Source organism: Zalophus californianus, chromosome 13 (assembly GCF_009762305.2).
Source record: "Zalophus californianus isolate mZalCal1 chromosome 13, mZalCal1.pri.v2, whole genome shotgun sequence".
In the NCBI taxonomy this organism is placed as follows: domain Eukaryota; kingdom Metazoa; phylum Chordata; class Mammalia; order Carnivora; family Otariidae; genus Zalophus; species Zalophus californianus.
Window position 1 is genome coordinate 85,334,965 of NC_045607.1, and position 19,679 is coordinate 85,354,643.

Consider the following 19,679-nt stretch of genomic DNA (forward strand, 5'->3'; position numbering starts at 1 on the left):
AAACATGGGAAAAAGAGGAAGGATAGAGTCTGTGTTTCTTGGCTCGGGCAAAGCTGACTTTTAGGGTTGAGTTAGGGGGTCTGTGTGCAGTGGGAGTGTTGTGCCCACACTGGAGTTCAACTGCTCTGTGAAAGGGAAGCAAATGAGCCATATTAAAATCAGGTAGAAATGTTGGGTCAGGCACCTTCTGGGAATATCCAAAAATCAGAACACTGAGACTCCAAAAGGCTAGGTCCACAGAAAACCTGAAACACGTGCCTCCCCAGGGATTCCCATCTGGGTTTTCTATTCTGTGTTTCTTGTGGTCTCCATGCGCAGAGCAGGGAAGTTGCTAGTTGTTACATAATCAAAGAGAGCATGTGTGCCAACTCCCCAGCCGCCGGGAATCACTGTCCAGACAGTTCACGTGGGAATGAGAGGGGCATAAACATTCTCTTTCTCAGTTGGTGAGTCCTACTTTCCCTTGTGTTCTTGTAAGCACTGGGCTACCATTGCCCTATGGCCTGACCCCAGGATGTGGCTTATGTGACATCTATTAGTAAAGAACAATTATTTGATCTACTGGCATCATTGACCTAAAAAACCATGAAGGGCTAACCATTTGTTCCTTGCCTCTCAGTTATACAGAGAACGCAGTGGGTTTAGAGCAATTAGTAATTGTAGTGAGAGATGAATATAAGATGTTACATAATTTTAAGCTGTTGAAGTGAAGCCTAAGACTCACAATGTTAGACTGATGAAGAATGAGTGACACAGAATATAAATTCTGTGCTTTACTCAAGAATTGGTCATGTCTGGTGCTAAGTGTGCTAAGAGCTATGAGCCATCAGCCCCTGTGCTCACCAATTAATGTAAGTGCTGTCCAGGCGTATAGTATATGTACTCAGCTACTGCAAAAGAAACATACCAACTTGAATGCCTGACGGAAGACAGCTGCCCTTTGGGGATTTCTCCTTTTGGCCGGTGTCCTCAAGAAATAATCCAAGTTTTGATTCCTGCTTCTTTAATACATGTGCCTTTTAGCCCTACCTGATCTTTCCCTCCTGGTGCTGGCCTGTTGTGAAGACTCAGGTGGGGATGATTTTGTTGACCGACTGATGCAAAGAAAGGGAAAAGTGAATGCTCTCCCCACTATTCCTTGTTTGAGGGGAGCTGAGGTTTCTCTTAGATCCTAAGAAGCCATTCTGGGATAGTTTGCTTGTTTAGGAAAGGCCTGGGGTCTTTTGCCTTATTTATAGGCAAAGGCTCTGACCTCTTCAAATTGACAATAATAACAGCCAATCTGTAATGGATTCTAGGCACCGTACTGAAACCTATAGGATGGTTCTCCAGGTGTGGGCTCTGGCCCAACCATGTCGTCATCACCTGGGAATTTGTTACAAATGCAAACTCAGGCCCCACCTGGAAACTTGTTAGAAATGTACATCCTCAGGCCCTAACTGAGATCCACTGAATTAGGAAATTTGGGGGTGTGGCTCAGCCATCCGTGTTTTAGCACTCGGTCTACATGGTCCTGATGCATACTGAAGTTTGAATATCACTATGTTAGAGTGTGCTAAGTAAGTTATTTCATCCACACAGCATCCCTGTGGAGAAGATCCCATTTTTTATAAAATCTCAATTGGGGGGCGCCTGGGTGGCACAGTCGGTTGAGCATCGGACTCTTGGTTTTGGCTCAGGTCATGATCTCATGAATCATGGGATTGAGCCCCCCGTGGGGTTCTGTGCTCAGCAGGAAGACTGCTTGAAAGATTCTCTCCCTCTGCCCCTCCTCCCGCTGTCTAAATGAATGAATAAATCTATAAAAAGTCTCAATTTGGTAGACAAGGAAAGATACAAAGGAATACACAGTCGGTTCACAGCAGCTGAGCTGACTTGGGTCCCAAACCCTTAACTACCGTGCTGAGATGTGTGAACAGAAACAGAGGGGGGGAGAGGACCAGCATTTCAAGGCATGAGGACCAGGGATGGTTTTTATTCAAATGTATTTATGCAGCTTATAACCATGTACTGGAGCCTGTTCCTATTCGCTTGTGAGGAACACCTGCGAACATCTCTCCCTGGCTCTGCATTCAGCGATGTCGGGTTGGTAGCTCGAAATTGGCTGCGGTGGGAATGTGTACACTACGGAAGCTACCAGGCCCTGCACATCAGGGCTTCCCCGCCACCCTCAGCCAGTTGTTCAACATTTCCCAGCACACCACTGCCCAAATGTGTCTACACGTATTCCATATTCTCAGGCGATATTACATGCCAGTTATACTGCCTAATTGAAAGCAAGCACCATTCACAGATCCATTCATATTTTAGTCGCTTCTAAAAAAATGTCTTGGCCACTTCTGTATTTTCTCACGTGGACACAATTGCTTTGACAACACTGAAACTCTGGAACCTTACCATGGGAAGGGAACTTGGAATTTGTCTTCTCAAAGTCCTCTGAGTTTACAAGAACAGGCCTGTAATAGTCACCTGGCTCAGAGGAGTGCCAGGTTTTTGGACATCCTTTCTGAGGCCTTTTGGTACCTGTCAGGCTGAGGTAGGGGTACATAGAGCTGGTCCAGGCCTGAGAGTCAGCAGCCGGCATAAAACCTGGTGAGAAGGAAGAGAATTCCCCTCCCTGTGGCCTGGCAAGGGTGTGGGAGTGATCGGGTCCAGGGTTCCCTGCCTCTGGAACGGGGTAATGAATTGAAATGTCAACACAGAGCTTTCTCTGAACTTCTGTCTCAGAGGGATTCATGTAGGAACAACTGAGGATTTGAGATTTCAGGGTTCCCAGGCCAGGGGGCCGGGGGCTTTCTGTATTTTCCCGCCAGCCTCTCATTCCATCTCTGTCTTGGATGACAGGTTATACCACTCACAGGCCGATGGGGTGTCCCTCTCCCCAGACGGTATCAGGAATGAATTAGCATGTTTCCCTCTTGTAAGTGATCCTCTTTTTGAGTAAACATCCCCTGGGTTTCTGTGATGTGTAACTAATGGAGTGCTAAACTCTCAGGGCTGGTTTCAGACTCAGAGCGCACACGTGTTGCCAATCCATCATGCTTCTAGTACTAATTAACATAGCAGGGACACAATAAAGCCACAGATCCTACACACATTACCCGGCTCGGGTTACCCTCTATAACAATCTTGCTATTGACCCAGCGAGAGGCTGCGTTGGGAAGTGGAGCTCCAGCCTCTTCTCCCCGGCCAGACCTGCCCCATCGAATAAAAAAATGCCGTTGTGCATCATTATAACCATAGTGCCCACTGGCCACTTGGTGCTTTGGATTCAGAGACAGTGCCTGAGTTTCTAGAGTAGTGGTGTGGGGCTCTCCAGCTGTACTTGACCAGGAATACTCCTCCAACGTCCTGGGCTACTGTTCTGACTGGGACTTCTGGCCACTGCCCGGTCTTCAGCTCCTAAGCCTCTCAGGAAGACTTTCTGTCTGAGAAGGGCGCACCTGCACATGGCACAAAGCATTTATGCGTCACCTCGAAGGCAGTCAAACAGAAGTGCGCCTACATCTCAGTTGGGGTGTTGGTTACATGGGTATATACACGTTTATCATTGAGTTGTACGCTTAATAGCTATACTTTTCACTGGACATCATTCTCCATCAATTAAAAAGTTTAAAAAATTACCCCTTGCTTATACCTTATCCCTTTGCTTAAACCTATCAGAATGTCTTACAACTGAAATAAGATACAGAAACAGGGGGCCCTGGGGTGGCTCAGTCAGTTAAGCGTCTGCCTTTGGCTCAGGTCATGATCTCAGGGCCCTGGGATCGAGCCCCAGATCGGGCTCTCTTGTTAGCGGGGAGTCTGCTTCTCCCTTTGCCTCTGCCCCTCCCCTCCACCCCGCTGGCCCTCTCTCTCTCTCTCTCGCAAATAATCGGATAAAATCTTTAAAAAAAATTTAAAAAAGATACAGAAACAGAGGCTGAGGTTAATATGACAATAGGACCCATAACTTGTCTGTTGAATTGTCTGATTGTTGTGCCCCGATAATATTCTCATTAATATGATTATGGATGTACACTTATAAATTATTAAAAAAAAAGAGGAATGGTATATTCAAAGCCCATTCATGGTGGAACCTCATGTTCTAGCAGTGGTTGGTATATAAAACATGGCAAATTCCTGCTTTCGGGGCCTCTCCTAAAGGGGCGATCCAAAGGAAACCTGATAAAGCGTTTGCTGTCTGGTGTTGAAATGCTCAGCAAACAAATCGTGCATAAGATAGTATCTGACTAAGCCCCCCTTTCCTCAGTTTCCATGATTTAGGGACCACCAGGCTGGACTGGGCTGTGGAAGTGGAGAAGCACAGGGTGCTTCAATCAGGGTGGCTCCAGATTTAGGCGTTTCACCCTGGGGCCTTCTAGGATGCTCTCTTTGGTGGAAAGGGGTCTTAAGCTAAAATATGTTTGAAAGCCACTGGAGTAAATGATTTCTAAGGTGTCTCCCAGTTCTTAATTTAATGTCTCCATCACTCCATAGCCCAATTAGGAGATGTTTGCCTGAGCACACATCTCGTGTGAGCTTTACTTTATTATCTTCCCACAATCAACAAATCTTTTCATGTTGAAGCATGCCTAACATGTAATGCAGGAAAAATGATAGTTATGCAGAATATAAGGTGTTCAATGGTTTTTTTAAAAATCCATATATTCTTAATAGTTACATGGAAGAAAATAACTATGCATCATATAGAATATTATAATATTTTAAGTATTACACATGACAAATTGGTACAAATAGGAAAAAAATCAAAATAGTTTTGAGACTGGTATTGTGTAGAGAAAGAAAGGTGACCTGAAAATGGCTTGTTTGTGTCCTCCCTGCCTAAATATTTTTAAAGATCAGGTTGTTGGTAAACAGTGGCATGTTTCTCACGTATCCTCAGCTGAGGGATTTATTTGACTGTCCAACAAGTTGGCCCAACAAGAGAATATTAAAACAAACCAATAATAAACCTTGGGGAAAAAGACAAAAACAAACAATGTCACACTGTCAGGCTCAGAAAACATCAGAGGAAGAAGCTAAAAGCTCTTAAGAGAGACAGTAGCCAGCAGTTAAATAAACAAGCCATTAAATGAAGAATAGCGGTGTCCGCACATTGACAATTTGATAATTGGTCATTGTTGATGGCTTTGATCCAGCCATGGGACTACAATAAATACAGCTTCATTAACCATAGTATGTTTTATAAACCACCTGATAATTCAATTTACCCTTCCTCTTAAACATGAACCTTATTAGCTAAGTTAATAAATAATATTAAAGACTGAGCTTTCTCTTGAGATCTCAGTCAGGATACCCATATGATTAAGTAGAGAATAGATGGATTTTTACCTGCTAAATATCAGTGCTGATGTTTCTTGCAACTTCATTTCTTTTTTTGGGTCAGGTCAGATGCCTTTCTCTGCTGCAATATTCTCCCACTTGGCTCTCATCTAAACCATGCTGTTGCATGTGCACATTCATGACAGATGTTGTTAATCCATCACTCTGCTCTGTCCTGCCCACCCTCTGAATCCCTGTCACGGTGCAGTGATCCTGGCAGCCGCAAACTGGCCATGTGACCTGGCGCGGGGATGGAAACCCATTTGGCATCCTGCCTGTGACCGCCGCTGTTTCCTTTTTTTTTTTTTTAAATTAATTTAAATTCAATTAGCCAACATATAGTACATCATTAGTTTCAGATGTAGAGTTCAGTAATTCATCAGTTGCATATAACACCCAGTGCTCATCACATCACGTGACCTCCTTAATGCCCATCACCAGTTACCCCAACCCCCCACCCACCTCCCCTCCAGCAACCCTCAGTTTGTTCCCTGGAGTTAAGAGCATTACTAGGTATTTACCCCAAAGATACAGATGTAGTGAAAGGAAGGGACACCTGCACCCCAATGTTTATAGCAGCAATGTCCACAATAGCCAAACTGTAGAAAGAGCCCAGATGTCCATCGACAGATGACTGGATAAAGAAGATGTGGTACATATACAATGGAATATTACTTAGCCACCAGAAAGGACGAATACTTAACATTTCCATCAACGTGGATGAAACTGGAGGCTATTATGCTAAGTGAAATAAGTCAATTGGAGAAAGACAATTATTGGATGGTTTCACCACTGCTTCCTGATGATTCCAGGATCCAGTTGGCCAGTGGGTACCTCTCTTTGCAGTGACAACACTACCTACTCACTTTTTGCTTACTAGACTCCCTGTCAGTAGCTCCTCCTTTCACGTATTCAGGTCCAAAAACTACGTCTCGAAGTTCATCTGACTGACACAATGTTTTATGATTCTAAAAGAGAAAAGAAAAAAAAAAAAGAGAATTTGTTGGATCGATATTTGCTAAGTAGCCTTTCAATTACAAAGTCAGATCTGGACAAATTCCCTGAATATCAAGGCTCTAAGAGACCACTTGTGCCCCTAGGTCAGTGACTCTTCATCCTCAGTGTGCATCAGAGTAGCTGGTTTTCCCTTCAGACCTGTCGATTCAGTGCCTGCAGGAGTGCTGGCCTGAGCACTCTTTCTGGAGGGGGAAAGAAGAACCAGGATTTCGCGGGTGGTTCCCATGTGTTCTGGAAGTTGAGAACCTCTGCCCTTGGGGAAAGGTGCGGTCAGTATTTGCCTCTGTGGGTTCTGTCCAGACTAGCGGAGAGGCTGTGGTCACAGGATGCAGAGGGGTTCTTAATACAGAGCTCTCACTCTCAGGCCCTTCATGCAACTTTATTCCACAAGAGAACTACTAGTAACACATTAATAGCAGATAACTTATCACTTACCTGTGTAGTGCCCCTTGCCAACAATCTGCATCCAGATTCTCAAATGTTAGGCTTAGGAAAAGGGGACGCCCACACAGCTGACATTGGCTATCTTATACAGAGGTCATCTGTACTCAAGAGCATGTGCACAAATGTAATGGATGTTGGGGATTTCTGCCATTCCCACAGGCAGTGGTGAAGGGATTGGGCTCTGGAGTTAGATCTACCTGGGTTTGAATGCCAGCCACCCCTCCCGCCCCCCTAATTTATCATATGTGTGACCTTGGGTAAGTTTCTTAAACTCTTATAAGTCTAAAAAAATTGACATAGTGCTTGACTCACAGCATTGTTTTGAGAAATGAATTAGGTAATCTATTCATGCATCTGGTCCAGGTGGATGCTCTATAAATGTAGTGGTGTTTCTGTTTTACACAAATTGCTTGAGTGCTGGTCCGATCATAGATGTTCATGCTGAATGATACAAACTGGCGTTCATGTTGAATGATAAAAACTGAGTTAATATTTTACATTTCTGTTTATTTAGATCCCCCATCTCTCTCAGAGTGAGGGCCCAGGTCCTCTAGACTCTGTATGATCTGTCCTTCCCCACCTCTCAAACACTTATGCACCACCACTGTCTCCCTTACTTGCTCTGATACAGCTGCGTTTGCCACTTCTTGTTCATTAAACATGCCAAACACATTCCTACCTCAGGGCCTTTGCACTTGTCATTTTCTCCAGCTGGAATGTTATTCCACAGATATCATCAACACTTCCTTTAGGTCTCTGCTCAAATGCCCCTTGTTTGTGAGGCTCTGTATATAATGACAGCACCCCTGCAGTCATTCCTATCCTTCTCACTCAGGGTTTTTTCTTCCCTATGTAACTTATCACCATCTGACATATTACATACTTACTGGATTATTTGGGTTTTTTTCTTTTTTCTTTTTAAGATTTTATTTATTTGAGAGAGAGAGAACATGAGCAGGGGAGGATTGGTGAGCGGGGGTGGGTGGGAGGGGCAGAGGGAGAAGCAGACTCCCCTCCGAGCAGGGAGCTCAATGTGGGACTCTATCCCAGGACCCTGAGATCATGACCTGAGCCGAAGGCAGACTCTTAACCAACTGAGCCACCCAGGTGCCTCTCTGGTTTATTTATTATTGTCCATCTTTCTCCCATGACGCTGGGAGACTTTGTTTTGTTCATTGCGGTGTCCCCAGAGTTTAGAATTGGGCTCAACCCATGGTAAGTACTCAATAAATATCTGTTAAATTAATGAATGAAAGACTTTTATTTGCCACTCACAAATTAACAGCTTAATCACTTAATCCAAAAATATCCACTGACCACGCATTTTTTTAAGGTATTGTTCTAGGTGCTATTGGGAACATGAGGAGTTTTAAGATATGAACCCTACTCCTAAGAAGCTTACAGGCTAGATTTGGAAAAATGACTTAGACCAAAATGATAAAAACTAAATAAAACGATATAAACATTACTAAAAAGGCATGATGGTGGATTATAAAGAGCATAGACATTGAGATAAATCTGAGGTCAAAGGAGAAAAGTATTTCTTGGATAGGGTGGGCAGGGAAGATTTTTCGTCAAACAGGGATCTGAACAAATCCATAAGATATGGTAGTTTGGTGCCAGTGGAAGGATATAGCGAAGGCATCCGTAAAGACCTGCAGGTGTGTGAGAGGGCATTGGCTAGCCCAGTGTGGGGGGATTCTTCTAGGCAAAAGTGGGGATTGAGGTTGTGGATGGCTTCGCAAGCTGGACAAGACTCAGGGCTGGTGGCGTTGTCCTGGGGCACGGAGGAGGGAGTGATGGCTTCGGAGAGCGGACCATGGCAATGTCATCAGATGACTCACCTGCAGACGTGTGCGGGAGGGCTGAGTGGGGAGAGGCTTGCCAGCAGAGGAGGCTTTGGAGACGGGCCAGGCTAAGGGCATGGGAGACTGAGCCAAGCACCAGGGAAGAAGGCTGGCTTTGAAAATAAACTCTTGAGCCCACAAGAGGCTGGTTAGAGAGCTTGGCCATTATCTAGGCTCTAGTATCGCTTTTCATCTTCCTTATATTAACATTTAGCTTTTTGGTCATTTCATGGCTCGTGGCCCCTTTAACTAGATAAGAAGTCTTTTAAAACCTTTCTTAGCCCCCATTTTAAATTTGGTTTTCAGAGGGAGACAGACTTGGGTCCCAGGCTTTGATAAACATCAAAAAAATAAACATTGTGAGCATTAATTTTAATGTTTTATAATGTCTAATAAACATTAATTACATCAGGTTGCATGTTTAGCAAGATGAGTTCACATCACCTGTCTGTCCCTGGTCCCAAGTGCCCAGAAGTGGAGATGGACCCCCCCCCCCCGTAAACGGTTTCAGCTGTCTTTATGCAGCGCTCACAAGTGGGTTTAGCTTAGACCCTTTTCCGATGGGAAGGAACAACGTGTTAAATAAATGTTGTGCTGGTCGCTGAGACCCTATCAGGTTAATGGGCTTTGCTTATGCCTGTAAGAATTGTCTGTTCCTGTCTGTTTGGAGACATGGCCTGCTCCCCGACTCTCCAAACATAGAGGCAGAGTAGTTTGAGTTTCTGAATTACTTAGCTTGTGGCCTCAACTGTCCTCTGGCTGTTCTTTTAGTAAGTGATGGACATAATTTTATCTCTCAAACACATTAGAGTGATCTAGCTTTAACTTGGAATCTTGGAGAGCCATCCCATATGGCCCAAATATTCTTTTAATTTCATTGACAGATGAATAAAAAAGAAGTCATTGCATACAAAGGAAGGAGGCGCTTTCATTTTTTTTCCGTATTAAGTAGATTGGGTGATAGGAATGTAAGTAGAGGGGAAAAAATGGATTCACACAAATGCCTTTTAAAGCCCATTAAGATCTGCTTTCATGGAGGCAATGAATGGTAGAAGATGATGGGTGGCTTTTCCCTCTGTTCTGGTTTTTTTTATAAGCAGCTGCCCAAAATTTCACCATGACTCCACTGAAGCTTAGTAGGGCTGACTTGGGTTGAGATTAATTACTTCTGGGCTGGATGAGACTCAAAACCAAGGTAGGACTGGGGCCAGGGGCCCTGAGGAGGGCTATCATGTAACATAGTAGCATAAAGCAAGCGACATCACATGAAAAATCTCTTGCCTGTCACTCCTGAATAAGTCCAGCACACATGATAAATTGCATTCCCGACTTCCTTTGTGAGAATACCGTAATTATTGAATAATGGAAAAGTAGCCTCTGTTGTCTGTTTCATGTACAATTTTGTAAACAATGAGAAATAGAAATGAAATGGTTAGCGCCTCTGAGGTAAGTCTCCTTCCCCAAACCATGCACCACAGGTATCTTTCATATCAGTTTAAGTTGTTTTATAGTTTTTAGAGCCTAAAAGTACAATGGAAGCAAAAGCAAATTGTACTTTTAGAAAGCTTGTAAATGCTATTTCTAATTTATAACAAGTTATCAAAAATTTGGTTAATAAAACTTTAATGCTTTACAAACTTACAAACAAAAAAGGTGGGGTTAATGTCATTATGATGTTGATTTCTCAAAATTTCTAGGTAAAATTCCACACTTAAATATTAATGTCTTTCTAGAAATTGTCATTTATACACAATGTGGATTTTTAAGGGAATATTCTAAAATGTCCTGATACTTATTTTCTGTGTACCATACAGGATGATCAGAGTTTCTTTTATTTCCCTTTGCTTTTTTTTTTTAACAGAAGAGTTGTTAAAAAAAAAATCAACAAAAACCTTTCTTGTAGCAGCGATAACAAAATTATAGTTATTTATCTGAGCCTACCAATACCTATACCCCCATGGCAAAGAATGTTTACAATTATGGAACGTGAGAAAAATGGAAATCCTTCTGTCGTGTTGCAGGGTCTGTAATCTAAAACAATTTTTAAACCACTTTTTGCTCTTACGAAGTTATTTGGTAAGCTCCAAAGGACTCAAGAGTCTTTCTCAGGGCAGGCTAAATGCATGGATTCTTCTCCTCTTTCAATTTTTAATTATCAACATCCACAAATTTAGGTTTAAAAACCAGTGTATACATTACCTCCCTCATATAACTAAGAATTGGTGTTCTCAGGCTTGTCTTTAAACAAAATCATTGGTTAAGCTGAATTTATGCGTGAAAAATTTCTCCCCAGAAGGATAATATTTTTGGAAAGGAGTGAAAACAGGGCTTTGAATGAAGGCATGTGTGTAACTGAACGTGGATGGGGAAAAGGTTGTAATTGACAGGTCCCTTCTGTGGTGCGAAAGTCACCATTCCAGTAACTTCAAGCTACACTCAATTAGGCAGTTACTCAACTTGTGTCTTGACTTGAAAAAATGTTTGAATTTCAGGAACCGTGGTCCTGTAGTCAGAAAGGACAATGAAAACATGTTAAGCAAGGAAGTTCATTGATACAAAAAAAAATGTTTTATCTTCACTCAGGAACAGGCATGTTAGGAAGGCTCAAAAATATGTTTTCAAACACCAATAATCCACAGAGACAAATAAAAACAAAAGGAAACTATGACAGTGAAACTCAGCATCTGGTTGACATTTACATAAAGCTGCGAGAGTACAAACAACTTTCAGGATGACAACTCTAGTGATATTTTTTAAAGAGTGCAGAAAAGAAATATTTGGCTGAGCAAATCTTAACACCACATGTAAGGAAGCCATCAATATTTATTACATTATAGATTTGCCAAATGACGTGGAGCATCTGGGAATACTACACAGAGTGCCATAACTGGAACTTGATTATGTGCTTTCATATATTGTACTGTGGACAGAGGCCAGATCCGATTCTTTTGGAAAAGATAAGCGGGGGTCTACTGACTTTGTAACTCTTTAGTAGATGAAAGTTAAGCGGACAGATGTCTGCGTGCACTGCGTAAGTGGGAAGAAAAACAGTAGAGAAGAAAACATCAACAAACCCCTGTTCTTGGAGGCCCTGGGAGGTTGTCTGTTTATGTAAAGGCAGGGCAGGCAAAGATGTCTTTGGGCTCAAGACATGTTTTCATTAGTGGGCAGAGTAAAATTCCCCAAGTGGGGAGGAACCCAACAGGTGCATAGTTCCAAAACCAAGGCTGAGGTAAGCTCTCTGTGAAATAGCTACTTACAGGCCCTTACAGGGTAACAATCCTGAACCTTTGAAGGAGTAATTAATTACTGTGTGTTTGAGAAGAACTCCTGCAAGTTGATTAGAAAATCAGGCTGCGTGGAATTCATTTTCTAGACTCTAGAATCTAGCGCCATGATTCACTTCTGCCACTTGTGTTTCTGTCCCCAGTCCACTGGCGTCAAGGCAGGTGCTCGAATAGTGAGCATTTGGCTAGGATGAGTTGTCCCACGGTTGTGAATTCTAGAAAGTATCAGATCTGAGGCCCAAGAAATTCCATCCACTTGGTATACCAATTCAGCCAATAGGGCTGCAACTTTAAGGGACAAAAATGCAGTAGACTTTCTCAAGCATCTTCTGAGCAGGGAGGGGCAGAAAGAATGGCCCGACAACTGCTAAATCGGGCTAATGGATATATAGATATTATATATCCAAATAGATAAATGGATAGCATGGATATTCTACATTTGGATTATACTAATGGACATTTCACTGTTTGGCCTGCTTTTGTATATTGTTTAAAATTTTCATTATTACAAGTGTAAGCAAGAGAAAGGGAAAGAAACAGCTCAGTGTATAGTTCCAGCTAGAAACCAGCTTTAGCAGATTGAGATAAGAGAGAGGAGGGTGAGGGGTGCCTCGGTGGCTCAGTCGGTTAAGCGGCTGCCTTCGGCTCAGGTCATGATCCCAGGGTCCTGGGATCAAGCCCCATGTCCGGCTCCCTGCTCAGCAGAGAGCCTGCTTCTCCCTCCCCCTCTGCCTGCCACTCTGCCTACTTGTGCTCTCTATCTCTCTGTCAAATAAATAAATAAAATCTTAAAAAAAAAAAAGAGGAGGGTGAACTTGTTCTTTCCCACACAACAGCACAACGTTTCTTTGGAAGAGAAATGAAAAGTATTTGGGCCAGCCTGGTTATTTAGCAAGCGTTTATTAGCTTTCTGCTTCCCTCCTGCTTTTCAAACTGGGGGTAATATTTCCTTCTCAGTGCTTCTGCAGGGATAAAGAAATCTATGTAAACATTCCATAGCTTAGTTCTCTGTTGGCTGCAAGAGAGGTAAGGCATTGGATTTTTTAATTTGGTGGATGAAGGAACATAATGGCAGCTTAATTTGAGAGAAGGGCATTGCTTCAACAATCATTAATGAAACAGAACCTGTTATTTCCCTCTGTAACCTGTCACAGACAGCATCTTATTTGATCTTATCAACTTGCTACCCAGGCTATGATGTTCCTGATTTGAAAGTGAGCAAAATAAGACAAGGGGAACCTCATTAATGCTCAAAATGTTTTATGATTTTCAAAGAATTCCAAATATTTTTTGAACTTATTTCCAGAAACCATTGCTATAGGCAAGGAAAAGTATCTCTTGTCCCCATTTTACAAATGAGCCACAGAGGCTTAGACAGGTTAAATGACTTGTCCGAAACTTTTTAGGGGTTCCAGAGATGAACCCCTATGAATGTCTTCTATGGTTTCAGAGCCCAGGCTGGTCTACACAGCTTCCTGTACTGTTTGCATTATGTGGATGTCTTGGGTCATTTCCTACCACCAAACTTCAGTCTTCCTCACTGGCTATAAAGCAAATTCTGGAAATCTGTTCCTCACTGCAAATGTTCTTTGTTCTTCAGAGCGGTGTCTTCAGGGAGAGATCTGCAAGGTCGAAGCAGGGGAGTATGGGAGGGGAGACGGACCGAGAACAAGGATGTGGTATGGGCTGGGGCAGTTCTGCGAAGAGAGCTTGCCAAATTCCTGTCTGTGGAGATCAAATTGGCTTCTCCTGGAAGAAAAACCTGGGGGCGTGGGTGCGTGGAGGAGGGGGCGGATTTCCTGCAGAAGCAGCTGGGACCTAGGTCCCTTTTCATTAGGGCCCCTTTGGCTAACTCCTGTTGGGGAAAGTGCTAGAATGGGGGGCTTCAAATTCAGACGTGGCTTCTGTTGTCCTAACTTTGTGCTCTGGACAGGACAGCTCTTCGGAACTGGCTCCCATTAAGTGTAAAATGAAGAGCTGTGGACAAGTCAGTAATGCCATGTTGGAAGGGTCCGGCCACGACAAAGCCTGACCTGGACCCTCACTCAGTGAGATTCTTTCTTCTCCTTCCTTCCTTCCTGGCAAAATCCTCCCAAGAATCTGTTCTTCCGAGTAGATGCTTAAAGTCTGGAAGGAGAGGAATCAGAACCCCCAGGGAAGCAAATGACCCCCACCATCTTCCTTTCCTCTGCCAGTGACCCTCCAAATTTCTGAACCGATCACGGTGTGCTAGGACGGCAGACTACCCTGGAAAAGCGGTTGGGCGGGGTGGGGAGGATGTAACGGCGCCGGTGCGCGGGTGCTGCTCTTTTCTGAGGACCCTGGCCCTGCCGGGTCCGCCGGGTCTCAGGTCTGTGTGCCCGCTCTACAGCGCCCCCGCGTGGCCTCTTGCGCAGGGAGGACGAACCTGTCACTGGTTTCCCCATACTGGGTCCCGGAGCAGCGACCCCGCCCCGGGGGGTCGCTGGCATTTGGCAATGCAATCGCCTGGGGACCACTAGACACAGGGAGAGGATCAAAGCATTCTTGTGGAGCCCAAAGCGCCCAGGGATGCACTTTTGTTAGCCTGGCCTCACCTCGCCAATAAATTTTTCTGCGAAAGAAGGGGCAGGGGTGGAGGGCCAAGGGGGGCCTGGTGGCTGGGAGGAGGGGAGTGTCATGCACCTGTGCTCCCGCCCCGTTAAATCAGTAAAAAGCAAGGGACATCTCCCCCTTTCTTGCCCCTTTGGAACCGCTCATCTCCCTCCTTTAGAACACTGCCTGTTTGTGGGGTCAGCGTTTTCAAAGAGAATATTTCCTCCGGCTCTTAAAAGTTTATGTCTCACTTTGTTATAAGGGGCGCGCCCTCAGGCAGGGCTTTCGTCTCCTCCCTGTTCCCCCCTCTCCTCCCCACACACAGACCTTTTCCATTTTCTCACCCCACCTAGAAGTATAAAAAAGTATATGGGACATAACTTTAAAGGTGATTTGTATCAACTTCAGGTCTTTCATTTTGCAGAGTAACAGATGGAAGCCTCAAGGACGGAGGGTGAGGAAAGTGGCCCAAGGTCAAGGGTGACTTTAGTTGGCAAAACCGAAGGTAGAACAGGAAAATCCTTAGAGAGTCTTATTACTTCCCCCTCCCCCACTACTTATTTCACAGATGGAAAGAATCCCTGAACTATCTTAGGCCAAGTCAAGTACTTTGCAGAGGTGTCAGTGTTCTCACCAACTGGCTTCAAGGCTCGGCACTCACACTTCAGTCACCACGGGGATATATGGACAGTCGCTTGCTAGCCACAGGAAAGCAAAGACAGAACCAAGTGCTGTTTGATCCTCTCTTCCTAAGTGAGGTTTACTTACCCCCTCCCCGCCCCCAATCCTTAGCAGACACTATGGTACATCTGAGCTGTGCAGGTTACCCTGTCAGGGTCTTCTACCAAGCTTCTCTCTCTCAAATAAATAAAATCTTAAAAAAAAAATAAAAAGCTTCAGCCAAGGGATGTTTCTGGTAGAAATTAGGAGGATCCCCCCTGCCAGGAGAGACCCTTCTCAGAGAGACTTCCTGGGGCTAACAGCCATGGAAATAGTTTGGCTTTCCCCAAAGCCCAAACTCAGACTCCTGAGCCAGCATATCACACAGAACAAGGCTAGGAAGGCCTGTTTAAATGGCCTGGTTAGTTTTTGCTTAAAATCCTAGTTTGGAACCTTTGTGAGTTGTGAGAACCCTCTTTGTCACCAGAATGAATCCTCATTGGATCTGGGCTCTAGAGAACTCTTTTGTGATATGACTCTATGTTCCCCTCTTTCACTAGGTGACAGTTTTTTTGTTTTTGTTTTGTTTTGTTTTGATTTTGCTTTCACATTTTTGACTAGCATTTTGACTAGACAGGATCAATCTTAGAAGTATGGTAGAGCCGAAATACCACCAAGATGTCAGAACCAACACTGAAGTTTGTTCCTAATTCTTTTCCTCTTCCTCTTTTCCTCCTTGGACTTTTCTCATGTCCTTCATCTTATTACCATGAGCCACGAGTCCATCAACAGACGTTAAAGTTTGTTAGAGACTTTAAGGTTTGGGAGAGAATCTGGAAACCACTGAATCTTACTCCTTCACTTTTTAGTCAAAGAATCTGAGGCCCAGCAAGGTGAAAAAAATTTACCCACTGCCTGCTACACATGGATGAAATTAAATTTTCACCATAGTGCCTGAGGACCCCTCCCTGCTTTGCTTCCTCCTCTCTCTCTCTTGATTTCTCTCTACTTGGTATAGTTGGACTGTCAGGAAAATATCGAGAGTGACTTGAGCGTGGATAAAGTCTGCCCCTTCCAAATGTTAAACCCCAATGTGGGATGGGAGCGGCGGCGTAAGTTCTCAGGGTTAAGGGTTTACTGTTTCAGTTAGTCATGAGGCCCCCTAGGGGTAGTGGGAGGTCCAGAGCAGGAGCCCTGTGTGTGCGCACAGGGCTTCCGGACGAGGCAACAAGCCATATGTCCTCTCCTGACGACCTTCCATAGCATGGCACTGCCCCTGGGGTAGAACCCAGGTTCCACTACCATTCTTGAGTCTATACCTCCCCTGATGACCATTTGGAATGGGTACTGAGGAGTGAAGGAGTTCTGTGGTTGCCTCATCTCCTAGCTGCTACGTGACTCTCCAGTGAATTGAGCCACGTTTCCCAGCAAGGAGGATGGATACTGCCTGAGGTTTGGGACCCGAAGGCTGGCAGATCCTTCAGAAATGCAAGGGAGGCAAGATTGCTTCACAGTTCCACCATCAGACTCCGTATCCCGCTGCAAAGGGCACTTTATTTTTTTAATTGTATGAAGGCATCCTGGAGCCTGAGAAGTTACTGTGGCCCCGTGGGTCCCGCGCGGCCACTGTGTTGCTGTATGCCTCCCTAGCAAATCCCATGAGCTTCTCAGCCTCAGTTTTCCTTTGCATTTGTAAAACCGGGGGGGGGGCATGGACTAATTATGACCCTCTTGGTTTCAAATGCCCGTGATTTAAACCCTGTCTCATACGGAGGAGGGAGGAAAACCCAGATCGCATTGTCCTTTTGTTCAGCTTTTTTGGGCACGCAGAACAAGGAAAGGGAGAACAGTTATCTCCCGAAAGCTGCCCCCCGCCCGCCCCCTTGCTTGTGACAGGTCGTATATTTGATTACGCAAAGCAAATTGGGAAATCATATCTCTGCAATCCCATCTGGGATTATTTATTTCGCCGCGTCCACAGCCGGTCAAAGTTGTGAGAGGATACAATGTTAAAAGTAGCTTCCCGCGAGAGGAGGTGGATTCGAGTTCATCTCCAGAGAAACCAGAGCCATAACCGGCCACAGCAAAGCACTTCTGCGAGACCCAGAAATTTCCAAGTGTCATTCACCACCCCAGGCGCTCGCAGCAGGTTGATCTAGCTGGCGCCTCAAGCTGGTGATGCCGGGCAGGGGTCCTCCAGGGTCCAGCTTCGTCTCCAGGCCTGGGAAGCTGGAAAGTCGGGCCGGCTGGGGAGGAGATCAGGCTTGGAATTTCCCCCCGGCCTCGGGCTTTCTGTAGGCTAGTTAGCGGAGTTAAAATGACAACCATAAGCTAATACAAGTAACAACTTCCAGGTACTCCAGGGTCAGTATGGCCGGGTCACCGAGCCAGGGAACCTACAGTGGTCTGTCCTTTAAGGTTGACCCCTCTTCGCAGTTGGGGGAGAGTGAGGCGCAGAGGGAGGTGAAGGATCTTCTTCGCTACCACCCAGCCGAGGAGGAGCGGCAGACCCCGCATTTGAAGCCATGTCTGCCAGTTCCGAAACCCGGGCGCTCGGCCTCCAAGCCGGATCGCCTACCCCGAGCCACCGCCCGGAAACCGGCCCATGGCCCGCTACAGTCCGGAGGCCGGGGGCTCAAGGAACCCGGCGAGAGGTGGCCGGCCAAGCCGGGGGGGGGGGGGGGGGGGGAAGCCAAACGCCCTCGAGTCGCACCGAAGCCGGCGTGGCCACGCGGGCGGGAGGCACTGCGTGCAGCGGGCGGGGCGCGGGCAGGCCAGCGGGGTGCGCCGCAGTGAATGCACGCGTGAGCGGGAGCTGATCCGAAACATGCTGCCCTCTTTTTCTTTCTTTCTTTCTTCTTTTTCTTTTTGGAGGGGTATTTGAAGAAAAAAAGAAAGACACCTTTATCAAGAAAAAGAAGAAAAAGACCCCTTCCCCCTTCCGCGTTGTTGTTCAAGTTCCCCTGCTGGACTTGGAAAAGGGGGTCTTCGAAGCGGGTAGGTACGAGCTGTACGGGAACGGGGGACGGCGGCTAGGGTGAGAGAGATTTGGAGGTAGGAGGAGAAGGAAGCAGAGATAGGCGCTGAGCAGCTAAGAGAGGAGATTCCACGGGCCTCCCCCACCAAGCCAGACCCGCAGAGTCGAGGCGGCCCCGCTGCTTTGTCATTTACAAGAGGGACTCGGACTAGCACTTGGTAATTTGGTGTCGGTTTACCAGGCAAAGGACTTCTGTTTCCTCACCTAACAGGTCCTCAACTCATGGCCTGACGCCTTTTTAGAGAAGAACCCGGAGAAAGGACCTGGACTCTCTGTGCCCTCGCCTTTTGGTCGAGCTTTCGAGGCTTGCGGGGGACGGGCCGTTGGCCGATCAACCAACAAACGTTCGTTGAACAGTTCCTACTAAGTGAAGACTACACGGAGGAAGGCCACTCTCCCCATCGGGCAGATGAGACAACTGAGGCGCAGAAATAGAATTGACCGAGATCACGTGGTCAGTGGAACAAGACGTCTACAGCCCAGGCTCTCTGACTCCTTTTGCTTCTGCAAGTTTAAATAAGTTTGTGTAACCTTAGATTCATTCCTTTTTCATTTCCCCAGAAAAATGGAGATAATTTCTTGTTTAATATCGGAGTTCCTCAGACTTCCTGAAGTTCACCCCAAGATAAAGACAGCCCTTTCCCCACTCCCTTCCCACATACCTCACTTCTGAGCGATTGTTGGAATTGTGATACTCAGGGGGGCATTCGGGGCCAGGGAATGCAGTGTAATTCAACTGGATCGGGATTACAGCTGCAGGCCTCCCAGTGGCAGATGGTGTGCCGGGAAGGTGGTAGGACAGGTGGGGGGTGGGGTAGAGGGGGAGCAGCGGAGTTGGGCTGGGAAGTACGGAGGAAGCAGTGGGGCTGTCTTGTCGGTTTCTGCTAGGGGTGGGGGCGTGCTGAGAAGGGAGCGGCTCTGGGCCCACCCACCTGAAATCTGCGGGCCCAATCCCCTTGGCAAGCGGGAGAACGCCGCCTTCCCCGCGTCCGGGCAGGAGAGGCCGGTCCAGCCGACGACCCACGTTCTCAGGACCTTGCTCTCTCGGTTTGCTCTGAGTCCCAGGAGCCGGCACCACTGTCCTTGGGTTCTACTACCTCCCACACCCCCAGCCCCCATCTCCTGCCCTAGTTTTGACCGCATGGTTTACTGTACACAAATCCCTCTTGTTTCCTCCTTTGTAGCAGCTTTTACAACTCCAACTAGTTCAAGGGCTGGCTGTCTGGTTTATTTTCTGTTTAGGAAATTGCCACTCAGTGCCCCTTTGCCCTCCCGTTCCTTCCCGGTTCCCCTTCCCCTCAATCTATTACCCCACATTAGCCAACCTACTTTCTTGATTTTGTTTCTTAATATTCAGAATAACTAGTGAAGGGCTAATGATTTCATATCTTCCCCCGCAAAAGCAATAAATGAAATAAAAGCCCAGGGTGACAACCGTGCGCACACGCGGCCAGCCCTGGTAGAGGTTTGTCGTTCACTTTCACGTCG

The 19,679-nt window shown here is 45.9% G+C and overlaps 1 long non-coding RNA gene across 2 annotated transcripts in view; it reads left to right on the forward strand.

The window, feature by feature from the left end:
* Nucleotides 1-18,829, forward strand: part of LOC113934055 — a 35,301-nt gene extending 16,472 nt beyond the window's left edge. Inside the window, exons 4-5 of one of the 2 annotated variants that reach the window (XR_003523588.2) lie at nt 18,029-18,151; nt 18,403-18,829. This is a non-coding gene — a long non-coding RNA (uncharacterized LOC113934055). The remainder of the gene's footprint in view (nt 1-18,028; nt 18,152-18,402) is intronic. The other variant, XR_004819546.1, reaches the window with a different exon arrangement.
* Nucleotides 18,830-19,679: the final 850 nt, after the last annotated feature.